This window comes from Eubalaena glacialis, unplaced genomic scaffold (genome assembly GCF_028564815.1).
Source record: "Eubalaena glacialis isolate mEubGla1 unplaced genomic scaffold, mEubGla1.1.hap2.+ XY scaffold_56, whole genome shotgun sequence".
Lineage (NCBI taxonomy): Eukaryota > Metazoa > Chordata > Mammalia > Artiodactyla > Balaenidae > Eubalaena > Eubalaena glacialis.
This window is the reverse complement of record NW_026871455.1, coordinates 1,277,444-1,293,454: the sequence shown is the minus strand read 5'-3', so window position 1 is coordinate 1,293,454 and position 16,011 is coordinate 1,277,444. Positions and strand designations below refer to the sequence as shown.

At 43.2% G+C, this 16,011-nt stretch overlaps 1 pseudogene; it reads left to right on the top strand.

Moving 5' to 3' along the window:
• The first annotated feature begins 15,084 nt into the window (after window positions 1-15,084).
• LOC133083683 (malignant T-cell-amplified sequence 1-like) lies at window positions 15,085-15,632 on the top strand (annotated as a pseudogene).
• Window positions 15,633-16,011: the final 379 nt, after the last annotated feature.

Here is a 16,011-nt window from a genome sequence, read left to right as displayed (position 1 = left end):
ATTTTAAAAACATTGATTCAAGTTTATCTATCCACAGAGGATCTGATTGATTGAAGATGATGAAGGAGGGTTTTGGGATGCAGAATTTTCTAAATCCACCTGGAAGTCTGGGAACCTCTCCCTCCAGCCACAAGGCCCTGCCCCATACCCTGCAGCAACCAATCTGGAAAACCAGACTTCAACCTCTGCAACAATAGGCCCCAAGTGTCAGGACTTGGTCAGTGACTCACAGTTTCGTCATTTTCAGTCCTTTCCATGTAGAACCAAATGCGGGGAAAGCCAAATATGTTCCCCTAAGTAATCACTTAGGATGCCCCTCTTCCTATCAGCTTATCTCCAGCCTCCCCCATCACAAGCTCTGGGAAGGACATGCCTTCCTTTTTTTGCCACCAGAAAGTGTCCCCACTCTTATGTGTGCCTGACTCTCAGCCTGATGTGAGTGGTGGTGGCTGACTCCCGTGCTCTATAGACAAGTTCTGAGTAAATACTGCTTGTTCTCATTTGGGGGGGGGGGGCGGTGTGTGTGTCTTTTTTCATATCACAGAGCTTAGTAGGGCAGGAAGCAAATAAAACTCATTATAATGTTCCCCATGTTATTTTAAAAATCACATTTATTAATCACTATTTTTTAAGTTGAGACACAATTCACCTACCATAAAATTCACCCTTTGAAAAGTGTAGAATTTAGTGATTTATAATCTATTCACAAATTTGTGCAACCATTGGCACTAATACCAGAACATTTCATCACCTCAAAAAGAAACCCCATCCCAATTAGTCCCTTCTATTCCACCTATGCTCAGGCCATGGCTACCACAAATCTGCTTTCTGTCTCTACGGATATGCCTATTCTGAATATTTCATGTGACTGGAATCATACAATATGTGCCCTTTATGTCTGGCTTCTTATACTGAATATCATGCTTTTGAGGCTCATGTTTTAGAATGTATCAGTAATCTAATCCTTCGTTTGGCCTAAGAATTTTTCTTTTTAAGCCATTAGATTTTACGTACATTCACATGCCACCAGGGTTTTTTGTTTTTTGTTCTTTGGTGTTTTTTTTGTAAAAAATATATTTTCCATTTTAACCATTTAAAGTCTGCAGTTGACTAACATTAAGTACCGCTTCCCTGCCTGACCCCAACTTACCCCATCCACCTGGAGCTGCCAGTAGGCCCAGAGGACACAAGCCCAGCCATGTTGCCCTTCCTTGGAACTCCCAACGTCATCCAACCTGACCATGACACCACTATTAGTGCCCCTCATTGTAGCAAAAAGAACTCCAGACACTGAGGGACTCTAGTGAAGACGGCAGCTGCCCCCAGGCAAGTTGTTGTGCTTGGGACAAGGAAGCAGTGCCCTGGGACCTGCAGTCATCCAGCAGTCCCATGAGGTACAGTGCTGGTCTCCTGAGGGCGTATTCTGCTGAGGTCCCCGCCAGGCCCCTATGGAGGAGAACCAGTGATCACTTGGGGACATCTCTTGTCATTCTTTTCTTCCTTCCTTCCTTTCTTTCTCTTTTTCTCTTTCCACCCGGAAGAGGTAAAGCTTGGCAAGAAAAAAATAAATGACTTTCTAGACCGTCCATATTTCAGGGCTGCCTCATGGATCTGTCCTTATTTTCTCAATAAAAACCCTCTAAGGAACTAAGATGTGATACGTGTTCCATGCACGCTCCCTGTGTGCCTGCCCCGCAGTCCTCCATCTTCCCTTCCCTCTTCCAACACTTCACTCCCCTGCGGGGGCTTATTCAAGGGCAAAGATTGCTGTGAGTTCCAGCATGATGTCTGCCTCACCCCCTTCATGACTGTCTTGTTGACTCAATAGCCTGTGTCCTGGCTGTTCAGGAACCCTCGTATGTCCTCTGCTCAGGGACACTGCTCATCGTTAGCAACACCCACCTGTATTCTTCACTGTTCAGGCCCTGGGAAATCGGCTGTCCTGACCTGGGACAGCTTTAAATATAAGAAATTGCTACCTTCTACCGCTGGGGTCAGAAGACTGGGTGTGTGGTCCAAGGCTCTCGGAGGTGTTTTGCACCCTCCCAGAATCTCCTCTCACCTCCCTAAGAAACTCTACTACCAGGACACCTCCAACCAACACCCTCCATTAGGTGCTGAGCTGTCAATATTTCCAGCCCAGAAAGACCACAGCCTGTGCTTTGCAACAGGGAAAACCCTCCCCTCTACCTCCAGTCCATCCAAGTCGCCCCCCGTTCCTCAGCTCGTACAGCCCACATACGGTTTCTGAGTCGTTCAGCAGGCGAGGTCCCATAGGTGCCAGGTCCTGAGTCTTTTCCAGCCACCATGTTCCACCCAACCCTACATGATGAGTCCACGGTCCTCTGGGAGTGCAGGGGCCCCTCCCATGTACCTCTTCTGGCACTGTTGCTGGATCTCCTTCCTCTTTAAATTAGGGCAAGGAGTTTGGTTTCTCTGGGTCTGTGAGTGATGAAGGGTAGGAGGGGACGAGTGGCCTAGAGAGTGCAGTCCATTCTGCATCCTGTGGGCCCATAACCCTGATGGGTGGAAGCAGAGGGGGTAATGGGACAGCGAGGCTCTTGACCTGCTTGGTGGCTCGGGATTTAGGGCACATTCAAGTGGAGGCTGTACCTACTGGAGAATGTTGGTCAACAAACAGTTTCTGCATGCGTAGGAGCTGAACCAGTTCACCAAGCTCTCTCAAAACTAACATCCATTTATAAACACTCTTCTGGCAACAGGGGAAGGGCAGACGATGTTCCAGGAAACTCCTCCCTAACCTCCTGGGAACATTCTGACAGGGTCTTTGAATATGCAACAAATGTCTGCTTTGGTTAAGAAGACATTGGCTGATTTGAAGGTACATTTTGGAAATGTAGAAAACTACAGTACTTCAAAATTAAAATCCTATTTTATGATTTAGAATCTACTGTACTTAGATGACTGATAAATTGTTTAATGAAGCCATTGGTAAAAATAAAAGCTGAGAGTTAAACAGTTTTAACATTACTTTCTACTTTCATAATTTTTACATTATAGTCTAAAACTGTGGCATGCTTAACTATCTGTCCATCTATTTCTCCTTCTCCCTCTCTCCGTAGTTTTAAGATGTTTGTCACTATTCGGTAGGTGCCAATGCTTCTGCAACATGCACACTTCATTGTGTAGGAGAAGTGGTAACGTTTGTTCACAGGAGTGTAAGTGAGGAGGTGATGCTCGGGCGGGCTGGGCCACTGCAATGTGGTGAAAGAAGGGCAGGCATTGTCCAGGGGAGCTGGGCCCTGGCCCCTAGGCTCCTGCTTTTTTCCAGACATCTGGGGCGCCCTGATTCACTCTTGACCCAGTAAACAGGGGGCCTAGAAAAGCTCTGTGAGCAGCCCTGGCCAGGAGCCCTTCACGTACTTCTCTCCATTTACATCGTGGGCATGGAGTTCTCTCAAATATCTTCTAAGTTCTCAGTTCTTCTGATTTGTATAATCTTCACTTTTCTTCTTGCCAAGGATGTCACTAACTAAATCAGCCTATGTATGATTAATATGAACATATATTATTGATATATTAATAAATATTAGTATATTAAAATAATATTAGTATATAATATTTAACATTTTATTTACATTATATGTACATATATTTATGTAGTATTCTTTTATTATAATAAATGAAATTAATAAATATTAATAAGCTATTAATATGTATATATATTACACTGCGATTCAGGATTTGCCTCCTGGGTGCTCAACTCTGCCCACTGAGCCACACTGTGTGCCTGAAAAAAATGAAGACTTCAGGGCAAAGTGAAATGTGAGGGGGAGGCGGGCAGAGAAGACCCAACCTGCAATCACAGTGAAGAATGAGGTGTGTTCTCAAGACCAGCTTGAAACGCACACTCTTAGTGAGGGGAGTGGATGCAAACACCTTTTCCCGCCCCGTGCTCCCCGTCTGGAGTGGGGGGGGGAAGAAGTGTCCTCCAGGCATTTCTCCTCCGGCTCTTCCCACCGGACCCACTCTCCTCCCCAGTCTCTGCTGTGACACTTGTGTTTTGCCACCTGGAGGTGAATTTACCCCTCCGCCACTGTTCTCCTCCCTCCTGTCTCTCTTTTCTTTCCCTTCCTTGAGGCTCTCAGGCCTGCTATCAGCCAGGCTGGGGCCCTTCATTGCATCCAGCTTGCTGTCCTTGCCCCATCTTCCCGCTTTAGAGCTGGGATAACTGGGTACCTGCTGTCACTGGAGACTTTCCCTGCTGTTAGTCTCCCCCCGCCAGGTGCTCAGATGTGCAGGACAACTAAAGGCGCCTCTGACTTTCCCCGGGTGTTCATGCTAGCACTGATTAGAGGTTGCTAAGGCTTGCCACCTAAGCACAGGCTGTGCGTTGGTTTAAGATATAGCCCAAAAATGCAATAAGAAAAAATCTCCCCTGATAAGATTGGCATGACTAAATATATTCAGAACTTCATTGAGCCTATTCTCATACACTCAATTTACTACAGCTTTAGAGGTTTCTAACTTCTACTCAGACTTGCAAAGATTGGTCACTGGGAAATTTATTAGCTGTCATTGTTTTCCAGATGGCAGAGTAAACAGGGACTAAAGGTAGAAACACCTGCAAAATACCTAATATGGTCAAAATTGTCTGACTACTTCTAAAATGTTATTTTTAACCATCCAGACAAATGAGAAATGCCACAGAAATTCAAATATAGATGTGTTTTCATTCAGCCAAAAAGATGACAGAGAGAGGTGAGGTGAGGAAGCTGGCCCAGTGTGGGTTGTGGGACAAGGCACTTGAGACCTTATGCAGGCAGCTGTGGCGGCAGCTCTACCATGTCCTCCACGGGGCTGGTCTCTCAGCCCCCCAGACGGGCAGCTTTTCTTGCTAAACTCAGTGTCATGATAGCAGCCATTCATCAGGCACTTCTTTGGCTTCACACGTGAGCAGGACCCTTTAGCTGCAAGGTTTACAAATGAGAGCCTCTGCAGTCACTAGTCTGTGCTCTGTGCTCTCCGCAACTGAGGCTTCTTTTGGTGTCTATCACAGCACCTATACCACGTCCTGAGTGTCCAGGCTTACAGCGGTGCTGCTTGAGACTGGGCTGTGACATTTCCGTGTCTAGCATGTAGCAGGCAGTGCATGAATATTTATTGGGGACAAGGAGGCTAAACTGCACAAGTATCTACTCCTAAGCTGATTCACACAGCTTGTGACTGCAGCTGAGCTCCAGAGACCTCCCTGCCTGTGGTGGGCGCTAAAGCTCTCACAGCTTGTTTCATCTGCCTGTTCTTTTCCCTCTGATAATATGACCCTTTTAGCGTCTCCTCCTAGAGGTCTGCATAGACCAAGTGGGAAGGATCAAAGTTGTTCCAGTCTTGTGTCAGGCTGTTAAAGCTCAACTACACTGGAAGCTCATGAGAGGTACAGTATCACATGGGGGTGACTTTCAACAAGAGTTGTCACAATGCCACTAACCTCAACAAGCTTATTCACTTTTTGGATAAAAGTTTTAGTCCAATACTCTGCTTAAAGAGTGCAGAATGCACATTGTGTGATGTTTCAGCCCTTTGCTCTTGCTCTAGGGCAAGATTTCTCAACCTGGGGATGAAAGACACTCTGAGCTGGATAATTTTTTGCTGTGGGAGCTGTCCTGTGAGTTCTGGGATGTTTAGCAGCACCCCTGGCTTCTACCCACTAGCATCTCCTCCTGCATTGCAACCCAAAATGTCTCCGGATGTAGCCACTTGTCCTCTGGGGATGGGGGATTGGGGGAAAATTGCCCCAGCTGAAAATTGTTTCTCAAGTGACACCAGTAGATTGCAAGGAGAACCAAAACAAGAGCTACAAAAACAACAACAACAAATGACTCACCAAGACTTGCCCAGTGATGGAATTATGACAAACTAAAGAATAGGCTTTCATTGTGTAGTAGCTTCAGGCTATTTTTGGATTCTTCTGTGCAGATAAGACTCGAAGCCCTCCATCTCTTAGTGGTATTTGGCCCAAGGCCCCAAGATGCCTTTACCTAAAGTGTGTTTAATGTAACGTTTGTTTAATATAGTCTCCCAGATCTGCCCCTCTGTGTGCCTGCATCAACAGCGTGTATCTACTTAGATTATACAATGTGAGAAAACAGAATCCTCATTATTTCAATAGCCTTTAGGGTAACAACTCACAATGAACCTAAACTAATTTTACTGATAATAGTGTGACTTTGCTGCCAGAATATGTAGTAAATATTAGGAAACAATCTATTTTACAGTAATAATTCAAAATGAAGTTAAAGAAATTGAATCATCATGACTGTTTACCACCAGAATCAGGTAGTGTAGCATGTTAGGTGGGGCAGCAAGGGGAAGATGACAAGCCAAATATCTCTAACATGTTCCCCACTTACTCATCTCTAAAATATGGGGCACCACTCAGGTTGCACACGGATGTGCCACCCTGCGGTAGCCCCCAAGCTGCAAGCTTAATCAGCTTTCTGCTTATCGGAGAACTGCTTGCCTCTTTCTTGGTATGCACTCCTGACTCTGTGGTTTGAGCGTAAAAAAGGAAAATGGCTGGAGGCCAGTTTCGTTCCAGGAGTCTGCTCTGGCCAAAGAGCCCCTGGTTAATCCCAGGAGTCTGCTCCGGCTAAAGAGCCCCTGGTTGCTCCCCAGAAGAAGGACGTGCTGCCCTGAAGGGACGGTCTATAACTCCAAAGAATGGCCCACTGGGCATGCTGACGCATAGTCAGGTGGCAACAGGATCATATGGAAAACAAGGTTTACTGATTTATTGCCTCCTTTCTGTTCCTTAACTAACCTATATATGTGATCATGTTCTTTGAATAAACTTGCCTTGCAACCATCAGTTGTCTTGGCCCTTCTGATCCCATACTGGTGCTTTTCAGTTCCTTACCCCTCACCGCCAGGAACTCCCAGCTTTCTGCAGCCGGTCTGCGGCAAGTGGCGCCCGCACAGGGACCTGAGTACATGAGACATTTTAGAAGATTTCAGGTAAGTAGAACTCTCGAATGAGATAGTGTGGCCACAAAAAGAAAAGAATTTTAATTTTAGGACGGTAACTCGAGAAAGAGTCAGAAGTAAAATAATATGGGACAAAAAGGCTCTAAGGAGCATAATTTATTTGCTCAGGTTTTGCTTTCAATGTTAAAAGCTCATGGAATTAAGGTAACTACCTCACAACTTCTGGAATTTTTGCAGTTAATATATGATGCTTGTCCTTGGTTTCCTAAAGGAGGATCGATAGACTTAGCAATTTGGAATCATATAAGAGATGAGTTATCCAAATATCATGAAGCACATGGACCATCTTCTGTTGCAGTTTCCACCTTTAGCTTATGGAATTTAATAAGAGATTACTTTAATCCAATTTATGATTCAATTTCAAAATTAACAGCAAAATCTGTAGAACATATTGCTGCAGTAGCTACTGCTCCTCCTTTGCCACCGAGAGTAAAGACTGTTAATTCACTTGATGATGATGATTTTTCTTTTGATCTAGCGGATGAAGAAGCTAAGTATGAAGCTGAGAAATATCCTGATGAAAATATTCTTCCTCAATTACAGCAATTACATGTCTCTGTCCCTATCCCTTCTAAACTTAATCCTTTACAACAAGCAGTACGGGGAACTCTTAATAGAGGGGAGGATCCTTTGTTCTGCTGCCCGGTGGTAAAACGACCCAATCCTCAAAATCCACAACAAAATAATCGGGAATATCAGCCTCTCTCTTTTAAGGTTTTAAAAGATTTGAAAACAGCTTGTGCACAATATGGGCCTATAGCCCCTTTCACTGTTACTATGCTGAATACTATTGCGACAGAGGCTTTGCCTCTGGCAGACTGGAAATCTATTGCTCATGCTTGTCTCACTGGTGGCAATTATTTACTTTGGAAATCAGAATATTATGAAAAAGCTGCTGAGCAAGCTGAAAGAAATACTACACATAACGTGCCAGTAAATTATGAAATGTTAATTGGAGAAAGCAAATATCAATCTCTACAGGATCAATTAGCTTTTCCTTTTGTGGCCTATGCCCAGGTTAATCATATAGCTCTCCATGCATGGAAACATTTACCTGCCTCTGCTAGGACTGAAGACCTTGCAAAAATAAGGCAAGGGGCAAATGAACCTTATGCTGATTTTGTGGATAGATTATTACAGGCAGTCAATAAAATTATTTCTGATGGTCCTTCTGGAGCAATGTCAATAATCCCCCCACAACCTGCTCCACCATCTCCAGCCCAGCCCTTTGTTCCTCAGGGAATGGAATCTCCGCCCTTCAAAGGGCCACGCCAAACAGTGCAGGACTGGACCTCTGTGCCTCCACCCAATTTTTATTAACCTCTGATATGGGACCACAGGCTCTTCCTACGGGAACTTTTGGGCCTCTTCCCCAGGGAACAGTTGGTATAATCCTTGGTAGAAGCAATATGTCTGTGAAAGGCTTAACTGTTATTCCTGGGGTAATTGATGCGGACTATGAAGGGGAATTAAAAGTTATGGTTCAAACATCAAAAGAATCTTTTCTTATCACACCTGATATGCGAATAGCTCAGCTTTTATTAATTCCATACATACCGGAAGGGAAAATTTTACAACATAACAAAAGAGGAACCGGAGCTTTTGGTTCCTCTGATGCAATTTATTGGATTCAACAAATTGGTAGGGAAAGACCACAATTGGTATTAAAAATAAATGGAAGGCCTTTCTCTGGGTTATTGGATACTGGTGCTGACGTTTCTGTTATTTCATTTATACATTGGCCAAAAAATTGGCCCATGCACCAAACAATTACACAGTTACAAGGTATTGGTCAATCTAATTCTCCACAACAAAGCTCGCAATACTTGCATTGGCAGGATGGTGAAGGTAATCAAGGAATATTTAAACCCTACATGTTGCCTGGATTGCCGGTTAACCTTTGGGGAAGAGATATATTACAACAAATGGGAATCTTGTTGCTTAGCCCCAACCCTACTGTAACTAATATGTTATTAAATCAAGGATATGATCCTAAAAATGGTTTAGGAAAAAATCAACAGGGAGATAAATTACCCTTACAGATTAATAACAAACGGGACAAAACAGGCTTGGGTTTTTCCTAGGGGCCTTGGATTCTCCTCCACCACATGCTGACCCTATAACTTGGATTTCTGATAATCCTGTCTGGGTGGACCAATGGCCCCTTACTAAGGAAAAATTAATGGCTGCCCATAATATAATTAATGAACAGCTTGCTTTGGACAGACTAGAAAAGTCCAATAGCCCTTGGAATACTCCTATATTTGTTATTAAGAAAAAATCAGGAAAATATCATTTATTGCAAGATTTACGTGCTGTTAATCAAACTATGGTAATTATGGAAGCTCTACAACCAGGTTTGCCTTCTCCTGCAGCTATCCCTAAGAATTATATGATTATTATTATTGATCTTAAGGATTGTTTCTTTACTATTCCTCTTTTCCCAGCTGATAAATTACGATTTGCTTTTAGCATACCCTCTTTAAATTTTATAGAACCTATGCAACGCTATCAATAAAAAATGCTGCCTCAGGGTATGGCTAATAGTCCTACTTTATGTCAACAGTTTGTAACTCAAGTTATTTCACCTGTTCGTAAACAGTTCCCTCAGATATATTTTATTCATTATATGGATGATTTATTACTTGCTTATTCTGATAAACATATTCTACTTAAGGCCTATAATTCCCTTCAAAGTTATTTATCTCAATCAGGATTAGTCATTGCTGCTGATAAAGTACAGATGAACCCACCCTTCTCCTATCTTGGTAAGTATATCACAAATTGTAATATTACACCTCAAAAGATAGAAATAAGAACTGACATTCTTAAAACTTTAAATGATTTCCAAAAGTTATTAGGAGATATTAATTGGCTACGACCTTCATTAAAATTAACTACAGGTCAATTACAACCTCTTTTTAATATCCTAAAAGGAAATCCTGATCCTTCTTCCCCTCGTATTTTAACTTCTGATGCTCAGCAAGCACTTAAGCTTGTAAACAAAGCGATACAATCTGCTCAGCTAACTAGAGTTGAGCCTTCTTTACCTATACTGTTAATAATCTGTGCTACTGCACATACTCCTACCGCCTTATTATGGCAAGAAACAGGAATTCTTAAATGGATTCATATGAAAAATGCACCTAATAAAGTTATTACACCCTATTATGAATTAGTAGCAACCCTTGTTCAATTAGGTCGCAGAAGAAATATCCAGTTGGTTGGATATGAGCCAAATTCAATTATTATACCTTATACTGCATATCAGTATTCTTGGCTTTTGTTTGCCTCTGATTTTTGGGCTCTTGCTTTTGCTGGATATTCAGGAACTATTGATAATCATTACCCTTCTAATAAACTTCTTCATTTTGCCACACAGCATCTATTTATTTTTCCTAAAACTATATGTTCAACTCCTATTCTTAATGCCCCAAATGTTTTTACTGACGGTTCTACTAATGGCGTTGCCATGGTTATTTCTGATGACTTAATTCATAAAGAACAAACAGGTCATACCTCGGCCCAACGAGTTGAATTGCATGCAATTTCCTTAGCTTTTCAAATCTTTTCACATTGTTCTTTTAATCTTTATACGGATAGCCATTATTTGGTTACTATTTTACGTAACATAGAAACCGCTATTATTGGAAATACAGTTGATTCTCAATTGTTTCAAACTTTCTATCAATTACAAAATGTTATTCGTCAACATGACTTTCCTGTAGCCATATTACATATTCGAGCCCACTCAGGCCTCCTTGGCCCATTGTCTTTGGGAAATCAATTGGCTGACGTAAATACAAAGACTATAGCCTTAAGTTTATCTCAACCTCAGGATCTTGCTACACAATCACATAATTTACATCATCAATCTGCTGCTATGCTTCAAAAACAGTTTTCTATTTCCAGAGAAACAGCTCAATACATTGTTAAGTCTTGCTCTAAATGTTTACCCCACCTTCCTGTTCCACAATTTAGAGTTAATCCTCGGGGTTTGCTCCCTCATCATCTTTGGCAAATGGATGTTACTCATGTTCCCTCTTTCGGTAAGTTACAATTTATTCATGTAACTGTTGACACTTACTCTAATTTTATATGTGCTACGCCTTTGGCTGGGGAATCTACTAAATATGTAATTACTCATTTGTTTCATTGTTTTACATCTATGGGAATTCCTAAAGCTTTAAAAACAGACAATGCTCCAGGATATACGAGTAAAGCTTTTGCTAATTTTTGTGCAACTTTCCATATTTCGCATAAAACCGGCATTCCCTACAATCCTCAGGGCCAAGGTATTATAGAACGTGCCAACCAACAATTAAAAATTACATTACAAAAAATAAAAAAGGGGGAATATGATAGATCCCCTCAGATTATGCTAAATCATGCTTTATTTATTTTAAATTTTTTAACTTTGGATGCATTTGGCCACACGCCTTATGAACGATTGTTTACAGGTCTTTCTGGAACCCCTCCGGAAAAGGCGCTTGTTAAATGGAAAGATCCTATGACTAATCTTTGGCATGGACCAGACCCTGCTTTAGTATGGGGAAGGGGCCATGTTTATGTTTTTCCTAGGGAAGCAAACTCTCCTCGGTGGCTCCCGGAGCGCTTGGTTCGACATTACCATCCCAATGAACGCCCTGACTCAAAAAATGCGTCACCTGAGGCTCTCGCAATCGGACGCAACACAGTCCAACTGGTTCCCCCGACGGATGAGGAAAATGCGGCGACGGAATAGGAAACAACTTGTCAGAGAGGCAAAAAGAGATCAAAGTCAGATTACTTGGTATCAATTGCAATGCTTAATGTTTCAGGCACGAAAAGCTACAACCTGTTACTTGGTCTGAAGCTGACCTTCCGAGTTTTTATAATGATTCTACTTTTGGAAGAATGCTGGGAATTTTGGAAACTTGCTTTATCCTTTTCTTATAGACCGGTGATTACTTGTGTTGCTCCTCCTTATGCCTTGTTGATTGGAGATTTAATTGTAGAATATCCTATGAATCCTATAGGTTATAATATTACTTGTGTTAACTGTATCTTTAGTAGTTGTGTTTTGCCCGTTAAAGGGACCGCATCTGTTATGATTATGAAACAACCTTCTTATATAATGTTACCTGTAAATTTGTCTGAACCATGGTATCATAATACTGGCATGCAAGCCTGGCTGGAATTGACTGAAGCATTAAAGCGACCAAAGAGATTTATTGGCATTCTGATATGTGCAATTCTTGCTTTGGCAGCTTTAACTGCTACTGCGGTTACTGCTGGGGTTGCTCTTTCACAAACCATTCACCAGGCTCATTATGTTAATCAATTATCTAAGAATACTAGTGTAGCATTGGCCTTACAAAGTCATATTGATACCCAACTAAAGACGGAAGTAGATGAATTAAAAAATGTTTTAATAGGATTAGGGGATCAAGTTATGGCTTTAAAATTGAAAATGCATTTGATTTGTCATGCTAAATATACTTGGATCTGTGTAACTCAACATTTATATAATGATTCACAATGGGATTGGGAAAAAGTTAAAATGCATATACTAAGTGTATGGACTGATGGACACATTAGCCTTGATATTCAAAAGTTAAATGCCGAAATACAAGCCATTCAAGAGGCCCACCTGGACGAAGATGGACCCCAAAATTTGATTCAAGGACTATTAGATAAACTACAATGGTTAAATCCGATGCAATGGATTCATGGAGGGCTTTCGGGCCTGATATCAATTGGTGTGCTACTTTTACTGGTGATTAGTTTATTGCCCTGTATTCTCAGATTTGTAACAGGGCGCCTTGCTGTCTTGCGTCAGGATGTTCATGGCTTAAAGCTACATTATCAAGCTTTAAAAAATAATAAAAAAGGGGGAAATGCGGTAGCCCCCAAGCTGCAAGCTTAATCAGCTTTCTGCTTATCGGAGAACTGCTTGCCTCTTTCTTGGTATGCACTCCTGACTCTGTGGTTTGAGCGTAAAAAAGGAAAATGGCTGGAGGCCAGTTTCGTTCCAGGAGTCTGCTCTGGCCAAAGAGCCCCTGGTTAATCCCAGGAGTCTGCTCCGGCTAAAGAGCCCCTGGTTGCTCCCCAGAAGAAGGACGTGCTGCCCTGAAGGGACGGTCTATAACTCCAAAGAATGGCCCACTGGGCATGCTGACGCATAGTCAGGTGGCAACAGGATCATATGGAAAACAAGGTTTACTGATTTATTGCCTTCTTTCTGTTCCTTAACTAACCTATATATGTGATCATGTTCTTTGAATAAACTTGCCTTGCAACCATCAGTTGTCTTGGCCCTTCTGATCCCATACTGGTGCTTTTCAGTTCCTTACCCCTCACCGCCAGGAACTCCCAGCTTTCTGCAGCCGGTCTGCGGCACCACCCACACCTCTGGCCCAGAAAACACACACTGCCCAGCTGCTGGAGTGCCATCAAGAGGCAACTTCCAGCCAAGATCCCCTCAGCAGCCTCACCCATGCATGGGTCCCTCTCAGGGCTGTCACATCCAATGGTCAAGTGCAGAGGGGCACTTACAACACCTGTGATGGCCAAATATGCTTCAGAGTCCCCATGGGCTGAGCCAAGGCTTCCTCAGGGCCGGACACCTGCTCAACTATGCCATCTGGCCAATCCTGCTCCCTCTCTGCCCTGTCACAGAGGTTGACACCTAATTTGCACCCTGCTTGCCAAAATCCATCTTAACATTCCTTCCAGAGAAACTGACTTGTGACGGGGGGAGAGCAGTGATGAGAGGGATTTGGGAGCTAGACTGCTCTGCAGTTGACAGTAACAAGGATCTCTCCACGGTCTAGGTGGAGTACCCATAGTGTCTGAAATAATTGATGGTCCAGGTGTGCAAACTCTCACAGGTGACAGGGTAGTAATTGCTAGTCACCAGCGAAACCAGCAGAGGAGCTTCCGGGTAGAAAGAAAGCAGAGAAAGCTGAACCCCCTACCCAGACCCAGGATTTTGATAAAAGATATTTTCACGTATTGAGGTATGGAGAAGTCGTCTGGCTTATACATGAGTTAACTTGAATGTTACGCATACTAGAACAGCCTTCATGTAGCCTATCAAACATACATTGTGCTTCTGCTTTAGTTATTAAAGAAAAGAGTGCATTGACTAGAAGTAAAGAATGTCCATGTTAAAAATAAAGATGAAATGCCTCCTTTTCTGGGACGCCAATGCTGAAGCTCCTTCAATAATAAGCCTCACATCCCAGGTGCCAAGGCCATGATGACTTGCTGTGTATGGGCTGATCTGTTCTTTGTTTGTTTGTTTTGGTTTTGGTTTTGTTTTTTTCCCTGAAACCTTAAAGGAATGTATCCCTGATGTGTTTAATGTTCTTTTTTTCTGACAATATATAAAACTGTACTGAAAACCATGCCTCCTTGGGACAGTTCCTCAGAGCTATCTGAGGGGTTGTCTTCCAGGCTATAGTCCACAGTTTGGCTCAAATAAGATGCTTTTCTATTCCTATTATAGATTGTTTATTGATTACTTTCATCAACAATTTATTAGTTAAAGTAGCTAGGCTCCAAGTCCCAGACGAGGTTAGTCAGCCACCCACCAGAGGTCTGCTAGCCCGTGGGAGGTTAGGGCCGCGAGAGGGACCCTAACTTGGTAGTGGAATTCAGGAGGATGCCCCTGAGTGTTGAAACCCACACTCTTCTGAGCCCTGTGAGCCTGCAGAAATGGCCAGCCGTCCCTCTGGAGACCAAGTGCCGCCCCTCCATTCTGTTCTTGCAACGAGAATGAGTGCTTCGTCTCTTCTTCCTGCTCAATTTCCTTCCTTACAGCTACCAGCCCTGGGGAGAAATTGGTAACACCCAACAGCCCCCCAAATTGCCGCAGTGCTCACATGAATCGTTGGAGGAAGTAGTTGAAGGAGCAGACGGAATGAGATTTCCCTAGAGCCGGAAAAGTGCGGCCAGATGTGTCACTTGCGGGTAAGGACCCCAGCTGCCACCCTCCCTTTGGCCTTCCAGGTGTAGGGGGTCTGCCGGATCCTTGCTAAGTCTATTTTTTCCCATTCCCGGCCCTTCCCTATCATCACCCCTTCACCTGGAATCATGTTCAAGAAATTTGATTAAAAAGACAATGTGTTCAGCTACATCCAGTGGAAAACCTGCTATTAAGGGTATTAAGAACAAGTAGAACCTTTCCCAGGCAATGAACCACGGCTTCATCCAATCGTGCCAAAGAAGGAACCAGTTAAAAGAGTGGGATGCCATGAACAGATGGAAATCTTTGCAATGATTGGAGAGTTACTCTATTTAGGAAAAGAGAAGTGTCGTTTTATCCAATCCCAAGGTTATTCCACACAAGAAGAGATAAAAAAGACCCTTTTTCCACACCAGCAGGTGGATAAAGGAGCCATCAAATTTGTCCTCAGAGGAGTTGATATCACGTGTCTAGGCTTAGCTTCTCCAGGAGCTAAGCTTTGCTCCGCTGCAGCAGATAGGATTGTTGCAATTGAGGCAGAAGGGAAACAGTTTTCTCTGGGTGCTGCAGTCGTGAAGATGTCTGCAGATGATGCTGAGAAAGTCAACACAGCAACTGGCATTGAAACATGTATTATTGAAAAGATGGGCTGTGGTATGTAAAAGCGTGTAAATAAGTCTCAGAAGGAATGCACTTGGGCTCCACATGGATGCGGTGTAATATCTGTGTTTGTGTGTGTGTGTGACAGCATGACGACAACACCCCTGTGATTATGCTGAATAAATTCAACACATTCAGAAAAGAGAACCCAACAAACAAACAGGTGTTGCCACCTTGCTTGGAAACAGTGCAGATGAGCTGTACGTGTGTCCTCTCCTGGCCATCAGGCTATAACTCTCCCGAAAGAGCTTCATGACCCAGGCAGTGTGCTGGTGGGGCTGCGAGAAGACAGATGGGACTGAATTCTCAGTGTGTCACCTGAGGTGCCCTCATGTGAGCGTCTGGACAGGACTGAGCGGGGAAGAGTCAGGTGTAGGGGTGCTGAACTGGCTGGG